This window comes from Athene noctua, chromosome 2, assembly GCF_965140245.1.
Source record: "Athene noctua chromosome 2, bAthNoc1.hap1.1, whole genome shotgun sequence".
NCBI classification, from domain to species: domain Eukaryota; kingdom Metazoa; phylum Chordata; class Aves; order Strigiformes; family Strigidae; genus Athene; species Athene noctua.
Window position 1 is genome coordinate 83,685,511 of NC_134038.1, and position 26,342 is coordinate 83,711,852.

The following is a 26,342-nucleotide window of genomic DNA, read 5'->3' on the forward strand; positions in this document are numbered from 1 at the left end:
CTATGCCAAATAAACACAGAAAACAGCCGATGGGGGGAGAAAAACCTTTTCTGTGGTCATTTAATAACTTTGGGGCTTTGCTAATATATAGTCCTCAACAGTTCTGGCAATTATAATTAATTAATCCACAGATAAAGCTACTGATGTGTAATAGTCTTTAATTTGAAGATGATGAATTGAGAAATTTAGTTGGTTGTGAGATATGTGGAGCAAATGAATAAGCATGTTCAAAAGTTGCACCTCTCTTTAAGAAAATTAAAAATATATCCTATTATGTAATTACATAATTTTGAGTCAAATGTGTTGTATACTAGAGAAAAAAGTCCAATTAGCTCCTACTTTTTTTGTTATTTATAATGAAAATACTTACTTTTGGGGAATAATTTTCTCAGAGAGTTAATTAAGTCCAGATGATCATTTATTCCCCAAGAGAACCAACTGTTGTTCTTGTAAGATTTTTATTATAGTTATTTAATTAGTGATTTTTGTACATATACATAGTAGAAAAAAAAAAAAACCTTCTGGTTTTACAGCCCTTCCTCCCCTCTTAAACTTGCATAGCAGCACTGTAGAACAATGTACTTCAATGAGAGTGCAAAGATTCTGAAATATGGTGAAAGTTAGATGCATACCACCTATTTTGTGCACTTGAACATCACCTAGAGTCTTGCCAGAAGTCACTGCTTACTGCAGTAATAAAAGAGTAATTTTATTATTTACTGGACCTCTGCAATGAGAGAGTTAAACAAAATAAGCCCTGTTAATGAAAGAAGTATGTGCATATTACATATCAAAATCAAACTGGAAGACAATTGATGAAGAAAGCACCTGATATTTCTGTTTCTTTGTGTAGCTATTCTTTTCTTTTTGGAGAAAAAGTATATGATCCATTATGAAAAATAAAGACTGTTTTTCTGTAAACAATTTCCATCTTATAGCTGGGAGCCTCTGTCACTCACAGACGCAAGCTGTGAAGGGCCACAGATCACCACTGTAATGATATCTAAGCTGAACAGGATGAATGTGTCATTCAGAAAGTCAGACTCTTACCTTGTCCTCAAGAAAAGTAGCTGTTGCATCACAGCAGCATTAGGGACTGCAAAATTCAGGAGATGCTCTGTAAATTGGTATGGGCTATAGGCAGAGCAGCAGGATCTTGCCTCCCTCACTCATTTAACATATGAAGACAATTTTTAACACGTTAGTGGTACCTTGATACCCTGCTCCTGTAACAATAACTCCACTCTCTGACACTTCCAAGGACTCAGAAGCAGTCACCTGCTGAGTTACAGAGACCATTCCCTTTAGAGCCAGGATCCATGTTATTAGTTATGAACCATGAAATAATCTGTATCTTGGATCATGTTAGCTGATAAGGAAACTTATACTTGTCTCCTTTATTTCCCTTTTGAGTCTTCATCTTGTGTATAATGTCATCATAGACTTTTCTTCTATTTTTTTAGACTGCCAGTGAGATCATATGACACTGGATTTAAATCCAGAAAGTGTCTCTTCACAATGACTACTATGTCCTGTCTATTTGGAGTAAAAGTTCTTAGAACAAAATCTTGTGAATGAACAGCAAACTTTGTGCAAATGGGATGACTGTGATTTTTTACTGCCTAAAGGGATAAAAAGAGCAATAAATCTTTTACAGTTTCTCTGGAACTGTTAAAGTTACCACTTCAGGTGCTTTTCATTCAGTGAAAAGCTTTTGCAGTGTGAGGAGCCAGGGTAGTTCATGTGTTTACCTTACTCATTAAACACAAGATGGTGATAAAGGGTCAGAAAAAGTGCCTTGACAGGAAGTTAAAGCCATTTCAGGTTCACAGCATAATGTCAGTATGTTCACACTATAGTTCTAAATTGAACTAACTTAGACTAAATTAGATTATCAAAATAAAATGGGAATCAACTATACCATCTTTTTTTTTTTTTTTTTTTAACTATTTGCTGTATGCCAAATAAGTATAGCTTGAGAACAGTTGATAACTACAATTTTGCAATTACCAGAAAATGTAACTCATTGGAAGACAAAATTTTCAATGTTAGGAAAGGATGCAGTTTTAAACATTTAGAACCAAATAATCATTTAAAAATATAGACTGAAGGGGAACTTGAGGCCAGATGGTTCAACCTGCCACCCAGAGCTGGTTGCTCAAGCAGCTCTGCTCAACTGTAGATCAGGTTGCTCAAGCCTTTATTCAGCTGGATGTTGAAAATCTCCTATTTGTTTCCATAGATTTTAAAAATTGAAAAGTAATCAGAATTATAAAGGCTTTATCAAGTCAAGTTACAGTGTCTTCTAGTGTCATCAACTTTTACTAGCAAAGTAAAGCTTCAAAACTCCACCAGTGAAGCTGAATGATTCCTCTGTGAAATTGAGAGCTCTCTTTCACAGCTGTTCTATTCCTAGAGCACTCCTAAAAACCCCACAGAGAATTAAGGAAGTGTTCATTTAAAACTGCCACAAAAAAACACAGGGCAATATAGTCTATTTGAAAAAAACAACAACAAAACACATAGCTATATGTTTCCATAGGTAAAATGAATTTAAAATATTTTCCTTGTTAATGTGCTAACAGATTTTTTCTGCAGCAGTGCTGAATATGACTGAACATCTGCTATGGATAAGTACATGTCATGTTTAAACAAACATGCCAGCTGGCATGTTGAAACCACCCTGTAGACTTACTTCTGACCAGCTAACAATTTTTGCATTTTTTTAAAAAATATGATAAATGCATTTTAAAAAATAATGAACAAAACACAACAAAAAATCAACACTGAATTAATTCAATAGTGTCTCAGTCTAAAAATCTATCTGTGTCATATAACAGATCCCCTTTTTATTAGTTTCTTCTGTTTTTTTTTTTTTTTGTCTAAACTGGAAAAGAAATACATTGAAATGCTCTGGTATCTAGCTATAAATACTCCTTGCCCCACCTTTATTTTTTCCAGTTTATTTTTTCTTTCTTGTAGGACATACCATAAATGATCTGCAAGGTACATGAATTCTCACAGTGGTGTATGTCTCTAGGTTGACAATCAGAGAAGTTGCTTACTACATAGAAGTATTCTCCCACATTGGTTGGGAGTGGTTCAGGTTTAAGGAGTGGCCATCATCTGGGTAAAAGAATGGTTGAGATGTATGGTTGTACGATATGCAAACAAATGCTTATTCACAACAGAAAACCTAAGATTTTGGTAATCATGTGTGTTTACTAAATGGATCCAAAGTTATGTGCCTTCCTGCCATATGTATTTCAATAATTTCTTTATACATGTATTAAAAGAAGACAAAGATTCTTATACTTAGTAGCTTGCTTGCCTTTATAGTTCATCACTGAGAAAACCATTAATTGAATTAACTGAAATAATCACTCATATTACATTCATTTAAACTGTCGTGCAGATAAATTAACCTACCCTTTCATTTGTCATATTACCTTTGATAGTTTCTGAAGTAGCTACTGCATATCAATTATACCATCATAACTATCATTCATATCTGTGTCAAAATGATCCTGTTAGTATGAGCTTGTGTGAAGGAGTTACTTTTTCTTTTTTGCTTAATGTTAATTTCCAGATATCAGCTGCCAGAAAGAAAACACCTTGAGAAAAATAAGAGTTCAAATTGTCTCATTTTAGATATCAGTTTGAAGATGAGTTTATAAAGAGTGCAACTCCTTTACATCTCAAAAGAATAACAGAATGTCTTCTGGAAATTGTTGATCATATCACCTCTGCTTCTGCTCTGAGTTGTCCTCAAGAAAAAACAATAATTTCTCATTAGCTTTTCCTACACCTTCAGTTCAAGTTTGTCATGAGCCAGAGGAAGGCCACTAGTATGTGAAAAAACAGAAGCAGCTTGATTCTGATTTCAGGTAGAAGATGAACCATTTGAAATATAATCTCCTCTACTTTAGAGTAAAATTTTGCAAACCTTGTGGTAGAATTTACAGTTGCATATATTATAAGCTTGATAATTGACAGGAATATTTGAAACATCCACATTTTCAATGTTTTAAACTGTACAGCTGTATTTTTTCAAAATTTCATTAAACATTCAGCTTTTTGATTCGGAAGGTATTGTTAATATCCCCAGTGAAAACCGTGTGTTTATACCATTCATATGTGTTTGAGACTGAAAGTTTTTTCTCTGAAAATTTTACTTTAAAAATTGTTGTCAACTTGATTTCCTTCTCAATGAAATTCAACAAAACAATAACAAAGAATAATAATTTCACAAAAATTATGCAGATGGAGAGCTGTCTGGAAGAGAAGGATCTGGGGGTTCTAATTGACAAGCAGCTGAACATGAGCCAGCAGTGTGCCCAGGTGGCCAAGAAAGCCAATGGCATCCTGGCTTGTGTCAGAAATAGTGTGACCAGCAGAAGTAGGGAGATGATAGTCCCCCTGTGCTCTGTACTGGTGAGGCCACACCTGGAGTATTGTGTCCAGTTTTGGGCACATCGATACCAGAGAGATATCAAGGTGCTGGAGCGAGTGCAGTGGAGGGCAACGAAGCTGGTGAAAGGCCTGGAGAAAAAATCCTATGAGGAACAATTGAAGGAGCTGGGACTGTTCAGTTTGAGGAGGAGAAGGCTGAGGGGAGACCTCATCACTCTCTACGACTACCTGGAAGGACATTGTAGAGAGGTTGGTGCTGGTCTCTTCTCACAGGTGATTAGTGACAGAACAAGGGGGAACAGCTTTAATCTGCAACAGGGGAGGTTCAGACTGGACATTAGGAAAAAAAAATTTTCACAGAAAGAGTGGTCAGACAGTGGAATAGGCTGCCCAGGGTGGTGGTGGAGTCACCATCCCTGGATGTGTTTAAGGGTCGTTTGAATGAGATGTTGGGGGATATGGTGTAAGGGAGAGCTCTGTAGAGTAGGGCTGATGGTTGGACTCTATGATCCCAAAGGTCTTTTCTAACCGAATGATTCTGTGATGAGTGGTGTTCCTCGGGGCTCAATTCTAGGGACAGTTCTGTTCAATATATTTAATAATGATCTGTATGCAGGAGTTGAATGCACCAAGAAGTTTGCTGATGATACCAAACTGGGAGGTCCTGTAGACTCTCTTATGGGATAGGAGACCTTCTAGAGGGATCTAGGTAGATAGAAACATTGGGCTATGATTAATGGGATGAAATTTAACAAGCTGGAATGCCAGATTCTGCATCTAGGAAGGAGTAACACCAGGCAGAATATAAATTGGGAGAGGAGTGTCTGGACAGCAGCCCTGCAGAAAAGGACCTAGGGGTGGTGGTTGACAGCAGGCTCAGTAGGAGCCAGCAGTGTGCCTTGGAAGCCAAGATCTTTAACCTCATCTTGGGGTGCATACAACACAGCATAACAAGCCAGTCAAAAGAGGTGATTATCCTGCTGTATCCAGTGTTGGTGCAGCCTCACCTTGAGTACTGCGTGCAGTTCTGAGCCCCACAATTTAAGGATGTGAAGCTGCTTGAATGCATCCAGAAGAGGGCAACAAAGGTGTTGACAAGGCTGGAAGGAATGTCCTATGAGAAGCACCTAAGGGCTTTGGGTTTGTCTAGTTTGGATAAAAGTAGACTGAGGGGTGACCTCATTCCTCTCTACAGCTTCCTGAGGAGGGGAAGTGGAGAAAGAGCTTCTGATCTCTTCTCCCTGAGATACAGTGATAGGACCCATGGGAATGGTTCAAAGCTGCATTCAGGGGAGGTTTAAACTGGACATTACGAAGCATTTCTTTACAGAGAGGGTGATCAAATACTGGAACAGGCTTCCTACAGAGGTGGTCAATGCCCCAAGCCTGTCAGTGTTGCAGAGGCATTTGGACAATGCCCTTAACATGCTTTAACTTCTGGTCAGCCCTGAAGTGGTCAGGCAGAGGGACTAGACAATTATTGTAGGTCCCTTCCAACTGAAATATTCTAGTCTATTGTGTTATTGAATTAAGTTAGTACATTGACTGTTTTGTTAGTGAGTGATCTCTTGATTTTCTAGAGACTGCTGCAATCTTCCCAGTTTTGTGAACACATTGCTGCTATTTGGAATATAAAATGCGGTCTTAATTACATCAGTATAAGAGATACCACTGGTACTGATGGCATTTTCTGAGATCTACTGATGTATCCGTGTTTTCTATTGTTTTACTCCATGATTATGAAACGTAAGTTTCTGTCTCACCAAAATTAAAACCATATGGTGTTAGAATTTGCTCAATTAACTAAAAGGCCCCATAATTAGTAAATTAAGCCTTTGCTGTCCTTTCAGTTGAGAAGGAAATGCTGGATGCAGTACTTTATCTAAAGTAATTGGTATAATTGTTAAATTAATGACTGGAAGCCAACAACTTTTAAATTAATGAATGGAAGTCAACACCTCTTAACTGTGCCTTGTATATATACGTGTGTGTGTATCACAGAAGAGTTCAGTCAGTTCACAGTCTTCTGGGAGAGCTCAGTCTTCCTTCTAAGTGTATGTGAGGGCATTAGCACTAAACAGAAAACTACTTTGACAATTTTTACATAATTAATTTTTATAGGTTTATGCTTTAATATGTTTATAAAAGTTTTATGGATAAGTAAGATTGGATAGGGCATATATTATCTGACAGAAAGTTACATTCAGTTAAGAAGGAAGTCATGGTATGCAAATAATTTTAAAATATTTACTAGGTAGAAGAAAAAACAAGTGAGATGGATTATAAATAGAGGCATTTTCAGAAGACTGGGCTCCTTTTGGTTAGACAAGGTTACTTTTTGAAACATGGGATCCTGAAGTCTATTTAAAATATAAATACTTGTAGCAATGTAGGTCAATTAAAAATGTTGCAAAGTGTTTCTTATTTGCTTACATCAATTACAACAGAACAACAGGTCTGTTTTTCTAAGGTTTCTTCAAATAATATCTATTAGACAGTGTTGATGCTAACAAAAAAATGTTGAAATTTATAAATGAAAATAGAATTATTTTGGAGTTTATGGAAATTTTCTCTTGTTTCTGAATAATTAGTAAGTGCTTAGATAAGTACCAAGATCTCTAAGTATAGGCTTAAGCTCTGCGTATAGAGATTGTTTTGCCTATTATTAGGCCTAGCATAAAGGACACAGCCAGCATAAAGAGGAACCAATAACCAAATTGTATTTGATACAAAAGGGTCAGTACATGGGTGAGCACTGGGGGTACAAACAAGTCAGTCAGATTATACATAATTGACATCAATCCCACTAACCCCAACAACAACACTGCACAACCAACAATAGGTGGAATAAATGGTGAAATGCAGTTTCCCATAGAAGGGACAGGAGACAACTGAGTCAACAAGCCAAACACATCAGACCAAGGAAGCCACACACTCAATCTCTACACAGCCCAGGTTTACAAAGGCCAGACCTGACTGGAGCCCAGTCCCAGGGAGGCAGGAGGTCCTTCCCCAACAAGAAACTCCACACAGGGCACCCACCTCACAGACAGACACTGCCCCTGCCTGCAAGGGGTCCCAGCTTTTATCCCTCAGTGGGACACCTGACCTTTGGTTACTTAATGCCGACACCTGGGGCTCATTTACCTCATGGCTCTCCCTGCCAGGCCGGCCACACCCTGGAGGGAAGCCTAAAGGCAAACTCACCCCCACTTTGGGAAGGGCTATGGGAATCATCCATATGTCAATCTTATTTGGGGTCTTGGGGTTCAAACCCCTGCATTTCAGAGATATACATTTACTGTGTAGTTCTGAAGAGAGTTCGTTATGTAGAATTTGTTTTAAAACCAGCCATTTCATTAATGACTGGAACTGTCTGTTGTCTGTGATCAGACTATAGCAAAAGGACTTGCATGTGCATATTTCCAAATCCTGACTCCTCCAAGGATTAAATACAACTAAGCTAGCATGATCACCTGCTCCTTAATGATTATTCCACTAATACCTCAGATGAGTTGTCAAGGCTGAAAATATTCTACCATTGCCTGTTGTCTTTATCTCTTTTGTGAACTGATGTATGACTACTTGTCTATAAGAGCTTACAATTTCTCAGGACCACTGGATTAAATTGAAATAGAGAAGCAGGGCAGTTCAGGGCACATACAGTAGTAAAACAGGAACATTAACTTCAAATCTCTTTTAAATATAGTCTGCTTTCTTGTTTTCCTGCAATATGAGGATGAGAAAGGCATTGTGATTGATAGAAGACATAAATGATTAATAGAAGAAACACTGATTCATAAGCATGTGCTAGGTAACATGTTACAAAACTGATCAGTGTGATTTATGTGTGTTTTCTGTGTAAAACTGGTGACACTCCAGGAAAAAAATATAATAGCTGTATAATACTAACTAGCTAATATCCATTACAAATGCATTGCAGTGACAGTTCACTGTGTGGGATGGTTGAAACTGAAATAGTTGGTTTTGGACTAAATGGTGACAGAAGAAATCATCTTACATTATGTAAGTAATTTAACTTCTAGAAGAACTATTAAATGCAATTATATCTGTATCCAAAGCCTCAACTCATTGACACAACAGAAGCATGAAATGCATGAAGCTACATGCCTATATTTGTAATGGGTGGGAAGCAAAAGGCTGGGATTAGGATTAAAGAGGGACACTAAGAATTTGATGGAGGGAGAACCTGATTGGAACCATGAATAGTCTTATTAATAGGACCATCCAGTCTGGCAAGCAACACACATCTAGGTTCACAAGCAAAGTCAGGATTCACATGTCACCATGAACCCCTGACTGTGGATTACATCTGTGAACTTCTGACCAGAAAAAGGTGAGTAACTCCATAACTATCTATTTAATTAATAGAATTAGACTAGTTTTTATATTTATAAGCTTTTGGTTCTAGTCTTGCAGTTAAGATTGTGACATTAAGTCTTGCTGAATAAATCTTTTGCTTGTTTTACCAAGACACGTGTGATGCTGAAGGCATGGTGATGTATGGCCTGATGCTGCAATGCTCACAAACAGTGGGTTTCTTTTCTTAGGGAAAGGAAAGAATCCAAATGAAGTATCATGTAAGGGAACTCCTAAGCGAGCTATATCTGAAAATATGCTTAGCATAGGTAGAAACTGGGAAATAATTTGTGCCACACTGCAGAGGGTCACTGATGGATGGGAGAGGGATGGTATAGCCAAGTGTATGCATTGGGTAAGAATTATTTTTTAAAAATGTATTAACGCACACGTTTCCTGCAAAAGCAGATGGCTGTGTAACATATTGCAGTTCACAGAAAACCCAGAGTGCCACAAGAAGCTGTTTCCTTGAGTAATGAAGCTGGTTATGTGCAATAAAATTAAAATGGGTAGCTTTTCAGTTGCCTGAAATAAAGCTGAATTAGTGTGCAATAGGCCTTATTAAAATAGACTGGCCAGTTTCATGCCCTTGAAAATGTCTTTATAAAGGGCATCCAAGACAAGGGATTTCACACCTGCAACTGTAGTGTCATATTTTTATCTGTAATTTTACATTGTCCTATCTGATGCTTTATGGAAGCTGCATCTTCCCTGAAATGCACTTTCAATTTAGATGTAATTTCTTATTGAACAGGTTAACAGAAAATAGCATTTCTTTTTTAAAAGGCAAAAAAATATATTCATAAAAAATTCCATTGAATTTCAGAGTAGGTGAAATGATGTGGAGCTGAATTAGTAATTGAATATATGAAAGCAACATTATTAAGAAGATTTAGATTGGCAGCCCTCAAAAAAACAGAGCTGCCTCTTCACAGAGTAATGGGTCATTGGTTGTATTTCTTGCCAACATAATTGTTTTGTTCTGCGAAGCGAAAAATTATCTTTGTTTATGAGCGTGTTTGACTCTATTTTTTGTAACATTGCCCATGAATATGCCAATAAAGAGGACACTACATGTGAAAGGAATTTTTTCACAAATTTTATAATCTATGATATAATACTAAACTGAACATATCATATCACAGACAAAGAAAAAAACCCCAGTGCTTCCCACATTTTCTGCTTCTCAGGACAAATTCCACAAGCATCTTTTGAATACACGTGCTGAGATGTGCGAAACTTCAGGCTGCATAAAAGCATGCTGAGTGACTTTATAATATTTGAAAAGTCATGGCAGTCAGATGAATCATAGAATCACAGAATCATTCAGGTTAGAAAAGACCCTTGGGGTCATCGAGTCCAACTATCAGCCCTACTCTACAGAGCTCTGCCCTACACCATATCCCCCAACATCTCATCCAAACAACCCTTAAAACACATCCAGGGATGGTGACTCCACCACCACCCTGGGCAGCCTGTTCCACTGTCTGACCACTCCTTCTGTGAAAATTTTTTTCCTAATGTCCAGTCTGAACCTCCCCCGTTGCAGTTTAAAGCCATTCCCTCTTGTTCTGTCACTAATCACCTGTGAGAAAGGACCAGCATCAACCTCTCTACAATGTCCTTCCAGGTAGTTGTAGAGAGTGATGAGGTCTCCCCTCAGCCTTCTCCTCCTCAAACTGAACAGTCCCAGCTCCTTCAATTGTTCCTCATAGGATTTTTTCTCCAGGCCCTTCACCAGCTTCGTTGCCCTCCGCTGCACTTGCTCCAGCACCTTGATATCTCTCTGGTATCGATGTGCCCAAAACTGGACACAATACTCCAGGTGTGGCCTCACCAGTGCAGATTAGTGCCAGTGACAGAAGAAAATTGAATATTGCACCCATTTTTAAAAAGGATGATAAGGAGGACCCTAGAAACTACTGACCAGTCAGGCTCACCTTCATACCTGTAACATCGTGAAACAGATCCTTCTGGAAGACATGTCAAAACACATGGAAGACAAGGAGGTGATTAGAGACATCCAAGATGGTTTCACCAAGGGAAAATCATTCTTGACAAGTAGCCTTCTACAATGGACTGACTGCACCACTGGACAAGAGAAGAGCTACGGAGGTCATCTACCTAGACTTCTGTAAGGCCTCTGATATAGTCCCACACAACTTTCTTGCCTCTAAATTGGAGATATGGGTTTGGGGGATGGATTATTAGTTGGATAAGGAATTGGATGGGTGGCCACATCCAAAGGGTTACATTCAATGTCTCACTGTCCAAGTGGAAACCAGTAATGAGTGGTGTCTGTACTGGAACCAATATTGTCTTCAGCAATGATATAGACAGTGGGATTAAGTGCACCCTCAGCAAGCTTCAAGTGACAGAAATTGAGTGGTGCGATTGATTTACCTGAGAGAAGGGATGCCATTCAGAGGGACCTTGATGGGCTTGAGGAGTGGGCCCATGTGAATCTCATGAAGTTCAACAAGGCCAGTTTTAAGGCTCTGAACCTGGGTCAGGCAATCCCTGATATCTATACAGACTGGGTAAAGAATTGATTGAGAGTAGCCCTGTAGAAAAGGACCTGGGGATACTGGTAGATGAAAAATTATGTATGAGTCTGAAATGTGCACTTGCAGCTCAGAAAGCCAACTGTACTCTTGACTGCATAAAAGCAGCCAACAGGTCAAGGGAGTTGATTCTCCCCTTCTACTTCACTCTTGTGAAACCCCACCTGGAGTACTGCATACAGCTCTGGGATCCTCAGAACAAGAAAGACACAAACCTGTTAATTTTTTGGGCTTCCTCTGGACCTCCTCTGTCAGAGGGCTGGAATACCTCTTCTGTGAAGAAAGGCTGGGAGAGCAGGGGTTGTTCCGCCTGGAGAAGAGAAGGCTCCAGGGAGACCTTTTGGTGGCTTTTCAATACATAAAGGGGGCTTACAGGAAAGACAGACTTTTTACCAGGACCTGCAGTGACAAGACAAGGGGCAATGGTTTTAAATTGAAAGAGGGTAGATCTAGATTGAATACGAGGAAGATTTTTTTATGATGAGGGTGAGGAGACACTGGAACAGGTTGTCCAGAGAAGTAAAATTTGAAAATTTAGTAGGGCAAAAATGGATCACTTTTTTTTTTTTTTTTCCTCCAGCGGGATAGAAAGGAAAGTTTATTTTATACTCTATAGTCTAGAGAGCTCTTGTCACAAAAGGTGATTGTTCACTAAGTGTTTATTCCACTTGAAATATTTTTATGATTTTTTATTAAGTAATTAAACAGGAGTTTTGCTCCCTAGCAATTGTGTTTCTAAACCAGTAAATTAATTGGTCCCATGATGTATCACTATTTGTAACAGGAAAAGTTGAGGATGTGATCATGAATTCTTTATAAGCTAACCATGTTTGTTACAAAGTTATGCTCCATTTCTCTAAGGGGTTTTTCTTCTTGTTGTTGGGTTTTTTGTTTGTTTGTTTGTTTGTGTGCGGGGTTTTTTTAAACTTTATTAACAAAATAGTGATCTTGACTACTGTTTTTCAGAGAATCCATGTGGCTATCCGTTATTATTCATCACAATTCTTAGTTCAATAAAAAAATACCCTCTAATTGACCAAATATTTGCTTTGTCACTGTGTATATGCATGAAAAGCACTTCCATATAGTAATGTCTTTGACATGAATAGCTGAAACAATAAGCAATAGTGCACTCAGCAGGGAATACCATTTGTTGTTTTAAATATAGTAAATTATACCAGGTCATATGTACGACAAATTCACTAACATAGTACAAAAGTCATTAACTCAGACTGAGACCTGGCTTATCTCCAGTGATTTGAGTGGAATTAAGCCAGTGCTAAATTTGGCCCATTAACTTCTGTATGGTTTCTGCAATGCATAACTTTGTACATTCTGTATTCAAACACTTTATTACCAAGATTAATAGCCTCTCTCCTATTGGATTAAGAACCCAAGAGCATGACAAGAAATGGTTGGCACAATGCAAAATGCATAAACTTATTAAAAATAACTAGTTTGACACTGTGTTATGGCACCCAGACCGCTTTCAAATCCTGACTCAAGTCTATTACTTGCTGTGCTGGCAAAATGTCAGATTTATGGGATCTCAAACAGACCCTGTCAGCTCTCTGCACAGTCATAGCTAGTATCTGTAAATATTATCTGCAGAACATCTTCCTTATTCTAAGAAGTGACTGTACAATTCCCATTTATGTTGCAATTAACATAGCAACATGACTGGATGGCTCCAAAGATTTTTGGAACGTTATGAGATACTTAGCTTTTGATGCTACTTGGCCCAAAAGCTAAAAAGAGTTTGATCTTCACTGGATTCGATTAAAGAGTTGATTTAAATGTAGTGTTTCCATTCTTTATTATATTAGGTTCCTATTTATACTATTTCACCAGAAGGTATGGTCAGCCTTGAGACAGAGTACCTGTTTAGATGGTCCATGTGGAGGATTTTGCCTGTCATCACCTCTGACGGTATTGGTGTTGGTTTTCAGTGCTGTTCACTTTGTGCTTTATCTTCAGAAGTGAGTTGTCTTCATTTAGTTTTCAGAATGGCTTATCTGCATTGATGCAGATCCTGTATTTTCGAGCAAAGCAATGCATAGCTGTAATAGTTACCAGGGAAAGAAGCACAAAGTTCTGCATAAGGAATGAGCTCAAGAGGCTTAGTAAAATGAGCCTGCTACTTCTCAGATTATGTACACAGGTTTTTAATCAGTGGCAGATCAGTTTTTTCCTTAGAGTAAATCCTGTTTCCCTACTGCAGGAAACTGCATGTCATTGTTCATTGTCTCAGAGGTAAAATACTGCTGTTTCTCTTTTACATTAATTTTGCTTATCTGTACATACTACAGAGGACTTTGTACAAGGGCAAATGAGGCCTGTTGAAGAATTCTTGCATACACTCATGCCATGGTCATTTCTTCAAACACACATTTTCTAATAGCTCATTATTTGATTATGAGGCAATACAGCTGGTGTTCCAATTTGTGACATTGTAACAAAGGATAGCAATGTATTGATCCTTTACCTGTTTATCATAGTGCAATTTGTGAATGTCTAATCAATTACAATAGTGGAAAGAATTTAACATGCAGTTTATCACTGAATTTTACAAAAATTGTTTTATTCTCATCACTTAAATACAAATAGAAATATTAAGCCCCCAGTTGACAAAAAGATTATTTGACACAGATTGTGCAGAACAGTTGACATACTGAGTTTACCTAGCAATTCAGCAAAACCTCTAAAAATTGTGGGATTTATTTTCCAATACCTTCTCCCCAACTTTGTTGGAATGAAATACTTAGACTAGGAAGACTTAAACTGGCAGACCCTACTACAATGCACTGCTTTTGCATGCGTTCATCACTGCTCTTGCTGTATCTGACCAATGACTAGAAAGTTAACTAAATGTTGATTTGTGTAAAGAGGAAAAGATTCAAGAAAGGAAAGGACCTCAGCAGACAGGGAAAATAGGACATGGCAACACAATATCTATGCTTGATAGTGCTTCATTATCACTCAACAAACTATGAAAACACTCAAATATTCATCAGTTTCTAAAAAGAAAAAAAAAAAAAAATCAAAGACCTAACAGACAACCCCCTGGATGACCTGCCAGTCTTCATTTCTAACTTATTTACTTTCATTAAACATTGTAGATGTATATTAATTAGTTGCAGTATGCATTTTACTTGTCTGTCAGTTTTTCTTTTCTATATGGCTGATCTACAATTGAAGATAAGCAGCATATTCTACCCCATGTTTTGCCAGCTATGCTTTTCAAAATTTTTAGTCATTTATTATTGGATATATTCACATGCCAGAGCCAAACATATCATCTTGACAACCACTTTGTAGGATACAGCTGTTACTTAAAGGATCGACTTCACATTTTCCAGTGTTTTTCCTCTTAGCAACCATATTCTAGAAAACATGACTCTAAACAATTCTGAAACTGATGGGTCTTCAGTTGTGCACTTTTATTTTGGCTGCATCCTCTCTTTCAGCTTTCCTGTTCAAATGACCTTAATTTGTAAAATGTCACTAGATACTTAGATTAGTCTAGGCTCATGTACCCTCACCATGCCCCATCTGTTGAACGTAAGGTCTTTTCCACTAAGCAGTTTTCTTCTAAATTGTGCTAGAGTTCTTGTTAAAAGTAAGAACATGAGGAGTGCAGTAGTTTCCTCATAAGATGGATAGATACTGCTCTTTGTGTCTGTAGATTTAGATATAAATTCTATAATGGAATTCAGTCCAGTTTTGTGCCATTTGTATAACTCTCTAAACAACCACATAAATTGGCATAGTACAGTTCATTCAGGATGCTTTATTCTGTGACATTAATAGAACTGAAATAACTACACCACCAAGGCTATGATTCCACTCTGTTGTTTTACATGGTAAACTTGTGCAACACTTCTCCTCTCAACCAATGCAAAAATCAGTATTGTTACAGAAGCACTCAAGATAAAATGAATTTTAATTGTTATCTGTTTATTTTTAATGCAATCAATTAGCACTCCAGAAAATATGCAAAGAACAGATCTAAGTGTCTGTGAGAGAAGGAAAAAAAAATATTTCTACACAGACTCCTAGGATTTAGCAACACTGTACAACACTTGATCACTCACCAAAAAAAAAAAAAACAAAAACCCAAAAAAACAAAAACCAAACCCAAGGGCTCTCAATCTCAAGGAATTCCTTTGGGCAGCATCTTGACCTAGAGGGAAAACACTGAGTTTCCTAGTTTCCTTAGGCAACAGTCCCCTCCAAGGAACAGTCTTCAACCTTAATATGCTACTTAAAAAAGGACTAGCTCAAAATAGCTCCCCTAGGGGACTCATTTATATCCAGCTGAACCCAATCTGTGGTCAATATCAGCCTTTATTGGCTGAGGGCCCCAATTACCATAACAAGGGAATAAAAAAATAATAAAATAAATAAATGGCTATAGTTGAGCAGCCAAGAAACACCATTTTTATTGGGTGGGTGCACCTGTCACAAGTAGCATTACTCTTGCTTTTATAAGCCCTACATTCACTGGCTGTTTAAATAATAGGTATATAAAATATTCTATTCCTTGTTTTCCAGTTTAGATTGTAATTGGTTTGATTGTTTGGGTTTGTTTGTTGGGTTTTTTTTTTGGATAGTAATAGTAGATGCATAATGAAAGAGTTGGGGTTTTTTTGCAGAAGAGCCATGTGATTTCAAGACTTCCAGAGGTAAGTCTTCCTCATGCAAACAAGCATATGTGTATCTTTATGTGTGTGTGTAGTATTTCTTCTGTCTCTTTTTCGTTTTTAACAGGCTGCCTTATGAGAAGACCTGGCCTAAGCCCTTTAACATTGGTGAAAATACACCTGTGAGACAAAGTCCTTTAGTTAGAGGTTTTTTGCTGATTTCTACAGAATAATTTCAAATTAAAAAATAGAATAAATAGTTTTTAAAGATCACTTCAGTTTAGTGTATCTATATGTGTCTGATATTATCAAAGGCATAGATTTCCTCTATGAAATTAGTTTATTTGAGAAGTTGAATTACATTGCACAAAACACATAATATCTGTTGGGAGAGTGCAAACACTGACATCGAAACTCATCTCTGAAAAATACAGGCTGGCAGATGGAGACCATTCAGGACAGATGGAGACACATGTATTCGGTAGCTTCAAAACCTCTAATATGCTTCTTTTTAACAATTCATAGCTCTTGCGCATGTTATCACCTCTGTGGCTTTTTTTTAAAAAGGTTTCCCCTTTGTGGTCTGTCTTTTTAATTTCAAATATTATTTTTGCTGCAGCTTGCTTGGTTCTGAGACTATAATGAGAAAAAAAACAAGGCTTGTCAACATTATACAGTGCTTCAGGTGCCTAAGCATAAGTGCTTAGTTCTCCTTTAGGAGTATGAAATAGCACTAAATATCCAAGGCACTGCACAGGACTGGTAGATATAACAGAGAATCCATAGAACACAGAGACCCTCATGGAGAAGCAGCTAGAGGCCAGGCAGTATATAGTACATATTAGGGAAATAATTCTGCTTTCCATTTCCACGAAGGTATGTTAAATGATAAATGGTAAAAAGCGGGACCCAGAGAATTACCCACCAGCCAGTCTCACCTCCATGCCATATAACATCATGGAACAGATTTTCCTGGAAGACATGTTGAAACATATGAAAGACAGGTGACTAGAGACAGGCTTTAAACTGAAAGAGAGTAAATTTAGATTAGATATAAGGAAGAAAGTTTTTACAATACAGGTGGTGAGACATTGGAACAGATTGCCCAGAGAAGCTGTGGCTGCCCCCTCCCTGGCAGTGTTCAAGGCCAGGCTGGACGGGGCTTTGAGCAACCTGGTCTAGTGGAAGGTGTCCCTGCCCATGGCAGGGAGCTTGGAACTAGATGATCTTTAAAGGTCACTTTTGACCCAAATCATTATATGACTCTATATTTTTCCTGAAAATTATGTTTTTGCTAGAAAGAGATTGAGCAATTTAATAGATCTCTGCCATTTTTGCTTCTTTGATTCAGTCTAACTATTAAGCACTATAAAACAGTCTTGTTATCATTTGGGACAAAAGGAGATTAATACGTTATCTTCTACAGCTAGGGAGCAGAATAAAGAGTAATTGGAAGTTGCTAAAAAGAAACTATTTCAGATGGTCAAAATTAGTAATTTATAACATTATTTTTTCTAATAACTATTGAAGAAGTTACTGAGCAGCAGAAAAATGGAATCTCTGACTACAATAGACAGAAAAAGTAGAAGAATAATGGTTCCCTTAAAATCACTTTGACATCGTTATTGTTGCAAATTGGGATTAAACTCACTCTTGCTGGCACACCATTGGAGCTGTACTATAAATTTTTAGATTAGTTACTGAGAGAATCAGTTTTTATAGTTTTAAAAATTGTATTCAATCTCACAAGGGAATGCCCTCAAAAAAATTCAACAATATGGTCTAAGAAAGCTTAACATTAAAGGTCCTCTTTGGTGCATGGCAAATAAGGACAGTATTTGGGCCTGATAAAAAACATAGAACACCTTTACAGGCATAAAAAAAAAAAAAAAGCAACAGAATTTCATAGTCTGATATCATGGCTTAATGACCAGTGGTTGTTACAGTCCAGCTTCTGTCATAAAACATTTTAAATAATACAGTTTCCATACACATACATTCCTTCTCTCTAGGAAAAAAAATGTCAGATGACTTTGTCATAATCTTTTCGATGATAGAATCATTCCTTAAGTACAAGACATTATTAGTTCTGTTTAAAGTATTTTTTGTCAGTGTTTGTACCAAATATTGAAACTTGAGTACAGGTGTATATTTATGCATATAAGTGTCCTGGTTCAGCTAGGATAGGGTTAAGTTTCCCCAGCAGAGAGGGGGAAGGGATCTCCGGCCGGATTACTCATACCATGCTGATGTCAGGTCTGTCTTGGCAGCGTGGGAAGCTTTTTCCTCTGTGGCTTTGGTCACGGGAAGCACGCGTGGCGGGCTGACTGTGTTGACTGCGGTATTTCTCTGTATATCTTTTGTCTTGTTTATTGTTATTATTGTTTATTGTTGTTGTTCAGATTTGTTTATTACACTGTTGTATTAAATTTCTCCTTATTTCAACCCTGGGGTTTGTGCCCTACTCGGTCCGAGGGTGGGGGAGGGAAAACAGCAACGTGGTCTCCAGTCCCGGCAGGGCTTAAACCAGCACAATAAGTCACGTTGGTAAATGTTTAAATAAGTGACTCCCCTGTAGAAATATGTTTTACCCAAACACATATGGTATTTTTGTTTTTGAAAACAACTGAGTACAGTAACTAGGCTTTTGAAATTTAAGTCAAAATTCTGGCAGGAAATTGAATAGGTATTATGAAATTTTTCACAGATGCTGCCTCATGTCATGCATTATGTATGTCCTGAAAGCATATTTCCTGAATCATGTACAAAAGCTGTTCTTTGCATGATGTCATTTAACACTTGCCTCAGAACTATATGAAACATTAAGTGAAAATGAAGTCAACATTGGGAGAAGACAGATTCTGCCTTATGATATATATGATATGGTTTTATTATTGCTTTGTGGATCATTTACATGCCTCTAAGGTGATTTTACTTCAATCAAGTAATTTCACCTAACATTATGGGAGTAGAACACTTCCAATATTGCAGGTACCACAAATCTCTCATTAAACTCAGAAAAAAAGGAGCTGGAGGAAGAAACAGAGAGGGAACATAAAACTGCTAGTCAGGGATGTGGCTAATATGTGAGTGAGAAGTAAACCTGATAAATAAGGAGGTGAATGAACTTCCGTAAGCCAAGTTCCAAACCTAAAAACTAATGTTTGACAGTTTGGCAATGACAAAACAAAGTAGAAGAAATATGAGATTAAAAAAATATCTTGATGAATATGCTGCCTGATGCATCTTTGCTGCACCAGACAAGATGAAGACCATTAGAAGGAAGTCTGGAATGGAGAAATCAATTCCTTGTGATGAATGCAAGGAGATGGGATGAATGTCTTGATTGAACGTAGTGCTGTATCTTGAAAATATTTTGTGATTAGAACCTGACTGAGTGATGACAACACTATGTTAAACATAAGAAAGCTTCATTACTTTAAAGGAAGTCAGCAAAGTCTATTAGACGCATTCTTCCAAACAAAGACAGACATCCTGATGGATTTCCCACAAGCTTTTTCAAGGTCTCTCATACAAATCTGTTATCAACAGACTAAATATTTTCATAAATTTTGATCAACTGAATCACTGCTTTTTAGTTATATTTAGTTAATGTGTAGTTACTATAAAATGTAATGTCAGAATCTGGAATACTTCTGCTTGGTGGCTTATCACAAACTTGATAAAAGTTCTCCATGGAAAAATTTTAACTTTGCATTTTGATTCACAATTACAAACTAAATGAGATCAGATAGGTAGAAGTTCAAGAGCTGTAGACAAATATACATGCATACATGCTATTCTTTTTTTCCTTATAGTCAGTAGTATCTCTGGTTGTGTCTGTTTCCCACTCTTTTAAAATAGAAGCCATTTTCAGACTGCTTTGTGCCTATTTGCAGGCCTGAGAATGCTATTCAACAGCCATGTTTATAGTCTGTGTACTCAGTCCTCAGCAAGCTGACACTCCCATGTACACTTGCCAAACAGGGCATGGTTTCTTAAAAGTAAAGTTACAAAGTGCATATTACACACTGCTTTACCTGAGAAGACAGTGCTGGAAATGTCTCTTGTAAACTCTGTCTGAGACTTTTAATGATAAAATCTTATTTTCAGTTGCTTAGAGAAATTAAATAAGTATCTACTAAGTACAGGGGTTATTACATTTCTTAGAATTTGGTAAATTAATACACCAAAGGTCTAAAAAGGGGGGGGAAAAAAAAAAAAACAAACAGCTCTATCACAGATGAAACCAGGACATCAAGTCTGTCTTCTGGTTATGACAACAGAGTGTGCTGGAGAAGAAGCAAACAAACGCAGCTCAAATGTGAGGATGGGAAGAGATTAATAGTAAATGTAAGATGTAGGAGCAGTGATAAAGAGAAAGAAGGAAGAACCATAGGAAAGCCATTGGATGCCATGGACAGTGACAGGATGAGGAGCAAGAAGAGGGAATTTAAGATGGTGTGAAAGGAAAAAGTAGTTGTGTGGTTTGATGTACAGAAGTCAAGGATATAGCTGTGTGGGTTAGTATGACATCAAGAAATATAGAACAAGAGAATCATAGAATGGTTTAGGTTGGAAGAGACCGTAAAGATCATCTAGTTTCAATGACCCAGCCATAGGCAGGGACACCTTCCACTGGATCAGGTTGCCCAAAGCCTCTGGAAGATTCTAGGTATCCTAGGAAGATTGATTCACCAGCAATTAATTTTCTTACAATATATCCTTATATCCTCATTCCTAAGTAGCTGTGGTGGTTTGACCTTGGCTAAATGCCAGGTACCCACCAAATTGCTCTATCGCTTCCTCCCCCTTCCCTTGTTTTCTCAACAGGGAAAAGAGGGGAAAAAAAAATAAGATAGGAAAAAAAACCCAACCCTTGTGGGTAAAACAAAAGCAGTTTTAATACAGGCAAAGCAAAACAAAGGTCTGTGTGTGAAACCAAAACAAAAGAAAACAGATTTATATTTATTCTCTACTCCCCATGAAGAGGTGCTGTGGGGCCTTCTCAGGTATCAGGACTCCCATACGCGTAATGGTTGCCTCGGAGGACCAAGGGTGACCCCATCCCCTTCCTCCTTTCTCCCAGCTTTATACTGAGCAGACGTCATACGGTATGGAATATCCCTTTGGTCGGTTTGGGTCAGCTGTCCTGGCTGTGTCCCCTCCCAAGATCTTGCCCACCCCGTCCCACTGAGGGGGAAATATTGGAAAGAGCCTTGGTGCTGTGTAAGCACTGCTCAGCAGCAGCCACAACACCAGGGAGCTACCAACACCCTGCCAGCTCCCAGCATAAAACACAGCACCGTGAGGGCTGCTATAGGGGAAAAACAATTCCAGCTCAGCCAGACCCAGTACAGTGGCCTTTAGCATAGACTTCTGTATTATGGGTATCTGGAGTCTTGGATGTGAAATGTGTATGCAGATTTGAATGTATCCTTGTTTGCTCTTCTAACACTTGAAATGGATTTCCATATTATTTTATTGTCCACAAAACAGCTGTGAAATTCTCTTCTAAAGCATTCCTCTTGTGCCCTCTTCAAGAATCCAATTACTCAGAAAATAATGTCTTCCAAATGCTTGGAAATATTAAGTTTTTGCATCATAAAAGTTTGAATTGTTGCACTTCAATTTCTAATCTTGTTTACAACCCAGACTGAAGTCTTTTTTTTTGGAAAAGTGTCGTCAAAATTGAAAAATTGTATTAAAAATTCTGTCCTAAAAGAACGTTGATAGGATGAGGCTGAGCACTCTAAAGCTGAGATATACAGCTATCTGTACATTCTTGCCTTATAATATTTTTTCCTGAAAAGGTTATCCTATGCTGGGAAGTGTCAGGTAGCTATAGAGCAGACACGTAAGAGTACCCTCAGTGTGAAAGCCTCTCAGTTTTGATGCCTCATAATTACTCTGCAGGGAAAAACTATTATTTCCATTTTATAATGAAGCATAGAGGTGAGTGCCTTGCCCAAAGCTTCACAGGGAATCTCTGTTATAGTAGATAATTAAATGTCCCAGAACAGCCACTGGACAAATTAACAATCTGTGATACTGGGATAAGATTAGATAGTTGTACACATACATTTGTGCACGTACAGACAGGACCCCAGCTCTGGAAAGATTTGTGTGCTGTCTGAATGTCGCTAAACAATGATAAAGACAAAAGTTAAATATAGTAGAGAAGTTCTATGTTCTGTTTCTGAAGAATGTAATCTCTTGTCCTATGGTGTGGTTTTGAAACGTGTTTTTTAAACTATGACACTGCTTAACTGAACGTCTCCTGTTGAAACCTCATACATGAATGGTGGTAGATATGAAAAAAAAAATAATATACACATTTTAGTCTGTTTAGAGGATAGAGTCAAAAAGTTTCTACAGGCATAGGCATGACTACTTAAAATGTATGTTTAAATTTCTATCAAAATATCTTTTTTATAAACTCATCCAATCATCACAAAACTTTTTCTATATCTTTGTGGAGGACCAAAGTCTTTAGTTTCCCAAGATAAAATATACTTATGTCATTATTATAATACAATCTATGATTCTATTATCTATATTATCAATATGGACACAAGAAATAGTGAAATGAATTGAAACTATTGAATTGAAACTCTTTACACAAGATTTAATCATTCTGTTTATATAATCATTCTGTTTATATAATACAAGTTCTCATCACTTCAGTGGAGTACACTAGAGAAGGGCCCAACAAGCCAATCAGTATGTAAGCAGCAGCTATTGCAGACAGTTCAGAATATTTTTATCTGTTTCCTGATCTTTACCTTTCCTCAGAAATTGCTCAGGGTACAGAAATTATACTGAGCACTGTGCTACTCCATTGAAAATTAATCTAGAGTCATGCCATCATAATTTAGAGCAGAAAGTGCTTCACTCTGCTCTCAGAGATGTCTTAAAAGGTCAGAATTATCCATTCACTTGTAAGAAACATGGTCACGCTAATTTATGTCAATAAAGGCCTTTTTATTTCCATGTTCCCAGCCCTATGCCATACAATAAGATTTCCTAAATGTGAATTTATTAAGTAATAATTTATGCCTATATACTGCTGTGGCTGTTGACCTTCAGTCTTACACTCAACATGTTAAATCTGAATTACTATATAGTATGTTGAGCTTTATAGTGATTCATTCCTCAGCCATAGTGGTATAGGTGAGGCAAGGACCTGGATAATATCATCACAGTAAATAACCTCTCTGAAGGTAAAATAACTGCATTGTTATAGTGAATCCTTACCATTTCCTTATAAAATTTTATGCATATAGAGAATATAAGACAAGACTTGTCCTAGTGGTAGATGAAAATGTAAAATAAAATAAAATGTTTTTGTTTAAAGGTCACATTCCTTTTATGATCCCATCTGGGAGCTGAACGCCTAACAGTGCTGATCCCACACAGTAAATGTTATCCATCTTTATAGTTTTATATGCATTAACAACAAAATTATTTCCTTATTTTAAAAAGCATATTATTATCTAGCATTTTCATTTGAGATGCAACTTCATTCTCACAAAATATTAGCATTTCCACAGAAACTACGCAGATTTGTATAGTATTACTAGAATTTTAAAAGTGTCACCAGTATCTCCACAGGATTTCCTTCAGTACTGATTCTGGAAAATTGTATTTCCTGCTCTCTTATGTTGAATTATTTTGCTTTTAAATATTGAGTTTTATGAAGTGAGTGATCCTCTTTGATTTTGCATCTTCAAATATGCTTTCCTTCATATCTAGAATACTTTGTCTCATATGTTGAAGTATAAATCAGATTCACTGTGGACCACAGTACTTTAGGCACTATAGGAAGCAGGATACCCTATGTCTAGCACTGTTCTTCTCTGTGAGTTTTGAGAAACTCTCTCTCATGACGTACATTTCATCTTCCCACCGCCCCACTGAAGTTAGTGACAGGGCCCTGAATATCAACAGGCTCTGCAGCTGTTCCCCAGTATGTATTTAGCCACCTGTGCTTCAGAATAGCTCTGACCTGGTGCAGCTGTGGGACCTTGGGCCTGAATGATGGGCAAGATCTGTGAGAAAAAAGGGTTTTCCCCCATTTTGTGGGAGCTGTATGGAAGCTCAAGTGCTCAGCCTTGTTCTTGAATTGAGCTATGCTGCAACTGTGAACCTCACTGTCCCAACCTTCTTCCCTGCCCACCTGCCCTGCCCCAGAAACTGCCTCATTGCTGCTGCCTCACCTGGACATCACCAGCCCATGACGACTCCTGGCCCTGCTCAGCTGGGCTCACTAGGGCACAGTGAGACTAGCTCAGCTGGAGAGGGCAGGGTGGGGCCCACTGGCTTGTGGGCATTGTGTAGTTGGTTGCATGGATTAGACCCAAGTTAACACAGCTGTTAGCATAAACCTGGGAGCTCTAACCAAACTTCTGTTATAGCAGAAGTGACAAAATATGACCAACACCTTTTCCCAAACACCGGAATGAACCTTAAATAGTTTTCATGTGTTCAAGGAAATAGAAAGCTGAACTATGCAAACAACTTGCTGTCCCACACAACATCCTTGTCTCTAAACTGAAGACATGGATTTGATGGATGGACCGCTCAGTGCATAAGGAATTGGCTGAATGGTTGCACTCAGAGTTGCAGTCAACAGCTCAATGTCCAGGTGGAGAGCAGTGACAAGTGTCATTCCTCAGAGGTCAGTATTGGGACTGGCGCTGTTTAACATCTTTGTCAGTGATATGCACAGTGGGATTGAGTGCACCCTCAGCAAGTTTGCCAACGACACCAAGCTGCCTGGTGCAGTTGACACACTGGAGGGAAGGGACCAGAGGCATCTTGGCAGGCTTGAGAGGTAGGCCCATGCAAACCTCATGAAATTCAACAAGTCCAAGTTCCTGCACATGGGTCAAGGCAATCCCAAGCACAGATACAGGCTGGGCAATGAGTGGATTGAGAGCAGCCCTGTGGAGAAGGACTTGGGGGTACTAGTGGATGGAAAACTATGAGTCAGCAATGTATGGTTGCAGCTCAGAAAGTCAACTGATGTTGGAACAGGTTTCCCATAGAAGTTGTGGCTGCCACCTCCCAGGCAGTGTTCAAGGCCAGGTTGGACGGGGCTTTGAGCAACCTGATCTAGTGGAAGGTGTCCCTGCCCATGGCAGGGGGGCTGGAACTAGATGGTCTTTAAGGTCCCTTCCAACCCATTTTATGATTTTATAACTCTATGATCCTCAAGTGCAAACATGTCCCAAAGTGTCCTGATACCTCAATTATGGTACCAACAATGGCAAGAGCACATGAGAAAACAACACAAGTCGAAAATACTAGTCACCAAGGAAATATTCTCCAGTCAAAACCATAACTTGGGAAACTAAAGAAATTTAAGGGACACTTCAAAGAGAGAGACTGTGGAGAGAACCCAGAATAAAGGATAACCTGAGAGACTTTTGGGAAACACAGAGGAAATTCCTAGGATTTGGGACCATCCCTGCAACACTCATGGGGATCCAGTGAACAGGAGATGACTCCAAGGGACTTGTCACTGCACACGCTGTGGGTGGGATGGGACCCTGCACCCACCCCCTGGTGGTGCACCCCATGTCTGGAAATTCTACTCAAACCCAACTTTTTTCCTGAACCACATCATCTCTCCTACAGAACAGGGAAGTCATGTAATTTGTAAAACTTTACATATATCTGTGATTGAAGGGTTTTGATATTCAAATCCATTCAGTCTCCACAGTGTCATTTGGTCTTAAACTGTGACACACCCTTGGCTCCTGATTCCTCGCCCCACATGGAGGACCCTCTTCTTCCCTTGAAAATTTGGCTGTTCAAATTCTAGGGCAATGTTAATGTTTCTGCCATAAGTTTCAATGACACCTGGTGTAGCATGTTCCTAGCAGATGTGAAGGCTTTCTTTGGTATTATAAAGAAAATATTCCATCATACTAACTATTCATTGTATTCTTGTCTATTTGTCTTATTTATGCACTGTTTTATTTTACCCTACACAGCTGAGAGTATTTTCCTTTTTGTCAAAGTCATATACAGTTGTCATAATGTATGAAAAAAAATCCTTTCTGATATCTAGATGTTATGGTAGCTACAAAAGATGCTTTGCTGCTATAAATCACTGCTTCATATTATAATTTTAGTTTGTAGGTTTTGTTCTGAATTTTAGAGAGATGTGTATTTTACATGATTAGAGGACAGGAACTGAAATGGATAACTCTTTCTATATAAATAGAAGGAAATAAAAATTTATGATTGTTATGAATGTTATTAAGCTAGTTTCACAGTGTTACCCATGAAAGATCTATGGAAGAACCTCCTTATGGCTGTGTCTCCCACTCCC